The sequence below is a fragment of the Molothrus aeneus genome, chromosome 29 (assembly GCF_037042795.1).
Source record: "Molothrus aeneus isolate 106 chromosome 29, BPBGC_Maene_1.0, whole genome shotgun sequence".
Lineage (NCBI taxonomy): Eukaryota > Metazoa > Chordata > Aves > Passeriformes > Icteridae > Molothrus > Molothrus aeneus.
This window is the reverse complement of record NC_089674.1, coordinates 4,630,468-4,637,257: the sequence shown is the minus strand read 5'-3', so window position 1 is coordinate 4,637,257 and position 6,790 is coordinate 4,630,468.

Sequence of the window (6,790 nt, the reverse complement as noted above, 5' to 3'; positions counted from 1 at the left end):
CCAGGGGAGGCTCAGATCCTTCAAGCAGGGACCTTCTCCTTGTCTGAGGGGGCTCATTAAGGCTCATCCCCTCCAGAGCAGCTGGGAATGGGCCCTGCAGGTTCAGGGGAATGCCAACAGCACTTCTGCTCCCAGCACCCGATAACTGCAGCTCACCAAATGTGCAAATGGATTTTGCAAAGCAAAAGCAGAGACTGCTGGTGCTTAAAGAATTTGTAACCTGAACTCAGTGTTCACAAGTGGAGTGAAGTGGGAGAAAGGGCTGAAGGAAAAGAGGTACAAAAAGGTACCTCATGGCACACAAAGGCTCAGGAAAACTCCTTGTCAGCTGTAGGGCTGAAATCCAGCCCAGAAAGCGGCCAGAAATCCCTCACCAGCTGAGCCCCTCACCTGCCCTCTGTCCTTCCACCCTGAATAAATTCCCCTAAGAGAAGTCCAAAGGTACCTGCAGCCTCGCCCTGTTAGAAAGGTGTAAATTCCTCTAGACTGGATATTATGGGGAAATTCTTCCCTGTGAGGGTGGGGAGCGGCTGGGATGGAATTCCAGAGCAGCTGTGGCTGCCCCTGGATCCCTGGAAGTGCCGAAGGCCAGGCTGGACAGGGCTTGGGGCACCCTGGGACAGTGGAAGGTGTCCCTGGGGTTGGGACTGAATGGGCTTTAGGATCCCTCCCAACCCCACTGTTCCACAGGACAAACTGGCAGCACCCAGTTCCAAATTTCACAGCCATTTAGCAGGGAAAAAAACCCCAAAAAATCTTCAAAGCCAGGACTCCAACCCTGCCCAGCAGAATGTGCTGGGGCTGAGCCTGCTGGACGCTCCTTCAGAGGGGTTAGATCTGAGTCCAGCAAGGAATGATCCCCTCCCTTCACTTAAACATCAATTCTTTGCTAATAAAGTATCCCAGGCATTGGGTTTCAGGCCCATGTTTTCAGGGATCCACGGGTTATTTCCAAGCCCAGCTATTACCAGTGCACATGGTGACATTAATATGAGTAAATGCAGGAAAAAGGATGAAATAAAACATATCCTATTGAAGGAAATGAGAGCTCCTTAAGAAAGAAAAACACACATAGGAAAGACGTGGGCATATCAGGATACAAATGGGACACTGGGGAGCTGCAGATTCCACAGGCATGATGTTATTGGAGTGTTTGATACCAGAGCAAGCACCTGCAGATATGAATTACATCCTTGTTCAGACCACGAACATCGCAGCCGTGACATCTCAGGAAGTGCTTATGTTATATTTCAAATCCCCCTGCCAACTGCATAAATATCAAATAAATCAATCATGGATCTAAAGGACATTATCTTAAGGACTTGCAAAAGCTGAACAAGCCACCTCTCTTCTAAAAGTAGCCCCAGACCTTAAATGGTCGGGGCTTTTTCTGTGCTTGCACCTGAACAGCAGGGATGGGAGTGCTGTGACTGCACTCTGCCCCCAGAGATAGAAATGGCACAGAAATGGTTCCAAGAGTGACAATAAACAGGTTTTCCCCAAGTTAAACAGAATTTCTACTGCCTTCAAGAGAGGACACCTCATTTTACACATGGAGAGAGTGAGGCACTGGTGTACAAATGGGCTGTGCAAAGTCAAGAGGGCTCTGGGATGGTGTGAGCAGAATAAGGAGAGGACCAGGAACATTGTGATGTCCATCAGACCATGCACACTTTGTTTTCGGTGTATTTTGAGAGAGACAGATCTAAATTTTGTATTTATTTCAGTATATTCTGACCAAGACAGAAAATGCAATCCAGGGATCAAATGTTTTCATGATAGAAAGACTTTTTTTCACATGGATCAGGTAAAAAGATGATTAAAACCAGATCACAAACATAGCCTATCTCATCGAAATTTAACTGAAAATGTTTATTCTGCATTGAAAAATTCAGATCTTTATGCTATATTTTTTTTAAAGTTTAAAAGTAACAAATATCAAAATATTAACTCCAAGCCTGAGTTTTTAATAATGCTGAAAGCTTTAATAAACTAAAATTTTACCAATGTTACAGAATTTGGGATTTTCAGAACACTTTTCAATTTAAGAGTTCCCCCATAAGCTCTTATTAGATTAATTTGTTATTTTTCCTTGCTTGCCACAGGAGTTTTAATTACAATTGCTCCAAATACAGCTCCCATCCATCTTAATCAACAGGGACTATTTGGCCGTGCTGTTAAATCATCTGGTGTAATCACTTTGAAAAAGTTTGTTCTGCACTGAAAAAATGGCTGAGAAAGGCAGCAAAGGGAAATCCATCTTTGCACGTTCATCCTTTCCCATTCAGTTCCCAGCAGCAGGAAGATGGAGTGGCCCTTTGGCTTCACATCCACAGAGCTCAGAGTTTGAAAAAGTGGGGTTTGAACCACAAATTCCGGGAAATGTTCAAACAAAGACTTTGCTGCAATCAGAATGAGTTTGTGAATTAAAATCAAAGGGGCAGGAGAATCCAAACTTCACGGAATCATGGAATGGTTTGGGTAAGAGGGAGCATTAAAGCCCATCCAGGGCCACCCCTGCCATGGGCACAGACACCTTCCACTGTCCCAGGGTGCTCCAAGCCCTTAACACTTCCCTTAAATGAAATTATCTCCTCCCCACTTTGCCATGGAATGACCTCATAACCTGGATGCAGCACTAACGAGCTCTGGGTAATTACTGCGTGTTTAACTTCATTACAGAGCTGAAACATGGTTTGGCCAAAGTCTTCCCAAGCCTGTGCCAATTCCCAGTCACCAATTCCAGGGCCAGGCCCTCAGCAGCTGCCCCAGCTTCATGGGCCCTCTTGTTAGGAACAATTAAAAATGTGCCTGTGATTTTTTTCCTTAAAAAAATCCCCAGCAAAACCCCACTTTTTAGAAAAATTAGATATCAAATAAAACTGGAGGAAACATCTGCAAGGCTTGACCTTTGCTTCAACCTCTTATGATCTTCAGGTGTCAGAACCTTTGAGTGAGAAAATGAAATTTAATTAAGTTTTGCCTGGCTTTGTTTTTTCCAAGTTGTGATTGAAGGCGCAAAACAAAAGGTTTGGATATGAAAATTCTGTCTGTGCCCATCAAACCAGTCTGGGACACACAGCTCAGATTCCTCTAATTCATCCCCACAGCCCAATTTAAGCCACTCCTGAACCACTCAGTGCCCTGCCCTGGGGCATTTCTGCCCAAGAGATTTTTTCTTCCAAGTTTTATTCCACTGGTTTGTATTTTCATTGGATATCCTCTAAGGAAATTGTGTGAGCTGAAGATAAACAATTCAAAACCTTCCAAGTCCAACTTGCTCTCAGGTCCTTGACTGCCTTCAAACCAAAGTGTGAATTGCAGCTTATCATCTCTCAAAGAATAATTTTGCAGAGCAGAGCTGCCATATGAGAAAAAAGTCATAATAATAAAACCCCTGTTGATCTGCACTACTACATTTAAGGAGTATATTTTTCCTCATTCTGAGAGTTTCATTTGCTATAGGAAACCTTATCAGGAGCCTCCATGGTTGATGGGGAAATGCTCCCCACACAGGAGGAAACACAATCCTGCTCCAGCTCAACATGGTTCACATTGTCCCATTAATCCACCCGAATCCTTCCATCCTCTGCTCTTCTCAGAGGTTCCTCTCATTTTAATCCTCCAAAAGCCTCCTAAATCCAGAGTTTCCGAGGAAGTTTCCCTAATTAAGATTTCATTAGCAGCTTGCACACAGACCCGGAGCACCTTCAGCAGCATCACTGTCAGAGGAACGAGACAACCCATCGCCCCAGCTCAGATCCCAGGTACAAGGAGAGAGGGGGAAATGTAATGACAAAAACAAAGAAGGGTCAAATTTCCTCAAAAAACGTCCAGCCCCCCTTTCGCCGTGCTCAGCTGCAGCAAGGTGAAAGGCTAAATGTGGACAGCACGGGAATACGTGAGAGCTTTCTGAGCTTCCTGGGGGGAATACTCAACAGCAGAAATATGTTTCCCCTGGAGACCTTCCCCACCATTTGGTCCAATTTCTTCCTCCAAGAACTGAACCAGCTCATGATGTAATGCTCCAGGGAAAACATTCCTCTCGAAAAAGAGTATCTTCCTAGGGAGAAGTTTGAAGAAAACATCTTAATATTGTTTAAACAGCTTTTGGCACAGGCACACCAGTTGTGCTGTGCTCAAGGCTGAAAGCAAGGCAGGCTAAAAAGAGGGAAGTGGGAAGTTTTAGGATTTAGTTTTAGGATTTAGTTTTAGGCTTCTCTTTGACTACCGGCCCAAGTCCCCAGTCCTTAATGCAATGAGAAAAAAAAAAAAAAAGACATTTTCAGAAGCAGAAATTTGCCTTGCTAATAAAAGAGGACCAATTTAAGGCTTGGGCTATTCTGTGTGTCAGGAGGAAACCACGGGTTTAATTCTGCCTAAAGCCCGATCATTTTCTCAACTCCTGCACAAAGGGACAGTTCCAAGGCACCACAGCCCATGGTCTGGCTGGGAGTGAGGCTTTCTGTGGCTCTTGGAGGGGGCACCATGCCAAGGACCAGGAAAAGTTCCTGCCAGCCAACTTTCATTGCTCAACTTCTGTGTACTCATCTTCCCCGTGCTCCTGACTGCTTGGGTCCCTTTCTGGACCATCTCTCTGAACAAATTTGTCACTTTTGTGACTGGACATTGGTGTTAAACAAGGGCAGGAAGCACTGGGGACAAAGAAATTCAGGAGAGGCAGAGCAGGAGCAGCACACTCCAAAGCTGAGGCAGGGGGTGCAGGAAAACCCAGGACAACAGAGCTCTGTGAGGAACAAGCAGGGGGAGAGCTGGGAAAAACAAATGTAAAATGAACATTCAGGGATTCTATTCCATAGCTGGGATTATGTCATGCACTGATATAAGCTCCACATACACATTACCTACTCCTTACATAAACCTTACAAAGCTTTCCTTGCAAAACACACCCTGGGTACTTCGGGGTTTTTTTTTTCCTTGAGGAAAGAGTAAAATGACCCTTTTATTCCTCATTAATATTTGTACCCACACAATTACTTTTTCCTCAATGGCACACCCGAGGCCACTCAACAGCTCCAAAGCCCAGTTCAAATGTGAATTCCCTTAGAACCTTAATAGATTTGCATTAGTGAATATTATTTACTGCCAGAGCTCAGCATTTCTGACCTGCTGAACAGGGACCAAAGGCATTTGTTTGTCCAAACATTTGGGTGCCACAGGCAGGTTATTTATGGCAGGGTGAAGTTTCTATCTCCAGTGTAAGCCAGGTGATTTAAGGGATGGGGATATTGGATCCCTGTTTCCACCCTGATCTTCCATGTGCTGGCAAGACAAAGAGCAAGGAAAAGGAGCAACAACTCAATTCAAGAACAGCACGAGCCCAAACTCAGAGCACAGAGGGGATAAAACTCCCAATTTTCCAATTCCTACCTTGTTTGGTTTAGTGCATCATCAGGGCTTGCAAGGAATGGGCACCATTTGTGCTGCAGCTTCTCCTCAGACCTTGAGGCACGTGGTAATTGTTAACAATTTCATCATCAGGATCTAAAACCAGGCTCATTTATCTACTTTAAAATATTCAGTTTTGCATTTTATCTGTTCAAAGGGGTTTTGTTTGTAGAGAGGGATTGTGAAGGATAAAAGCTTTGTAGGGTGGGGAGGTGGCTGGTTTGATTATTCAGTTTTACTCCTTCATTGTTCAAACTCTCAGGAGAACTCTGGACACTGAATGAAAAGGTGTTGTTATTATTATTATCATCAATAAATAGGATTGTTCAGACCATTCAACATGCTGCACAGCTTGGAATATCTCAGCTACAGCGTGAGGGCTTCACTGCACTGCTTGGCAATGCTAAAACCCAGCAGTAAAGGCTCCATAAAGAATTTAAACCCAACTCAGTGGACTTGAAGGCCAATCCTTTGCAGGATTCTGTTGAGAGCTTTTACTGCTCCTTTGCTGGGGCTTGTGGCTGCAGATTTTTCAGGTTCTTGGTAGACCCTAAACTCTTAAAGCCTTGAATCACAACAATTTATCACCCATCAGGGAGCTACATAAAATGTATTTTCCTTCGGAGTGACTATTCTCATAAAAAAAACTAATTTAAAAAGAAAAAAGACAATTAAGAATGTTTTTTAAAAATCTACACTACAGCCCAACTTTACAGGGATCCTTAAACCTAAAAAGTCTGACCCCAAAAAAATTAATGCCACCTGCAAGCTGTAAATACATGTATTTAATTTTTTTTTCCCCAAGTATTTTCTTTGGCTGTTACATTCAGCTGAACAAGGCCTAAAAATTGTCAAACTAAATTCTTGTTTAAGAGTGGAGCTCTAACTACTGCCAGTTTGAGTGAAACACACAGCCAGGTTTAGGGAATAAGTTTTATTTATCTTGGCTGCGGCGTGGGGTGGAACATTTTCCATCCCATCCGAATGCAGTCAAAAAGGGGTTGAAATATTGCACAATAAAAGCCATTCATTATATCTGTCTCCTCTGCCTTCCAAAAACAGAGCTGCCTGACCAGCCCTGAGTCGGGGCAGGGGGCAGGAAGATGGGAGTCAAGGGGTCACTGGAAATAAACCAAGACTAACACCAGGTTTTTCAGGCCTGGCTTAGGGAATCTGTTCCATGCCCTCACTCCCACAGCACAGATTTTCCTGCTCCCCCCTCCCAAGCCCAGCTAAAGTAGTTAATTGCTTTGTTATGCACAATTTACAGGAGTTAATTACCAAACTAATACATTAGGCTGCTTGTCTCCCAGTCACGGGCCCAGCTCCAGCTCCTCCACAGGGGCACAGGGAAACCGGACTGTGTTTCCACCTAAAACTT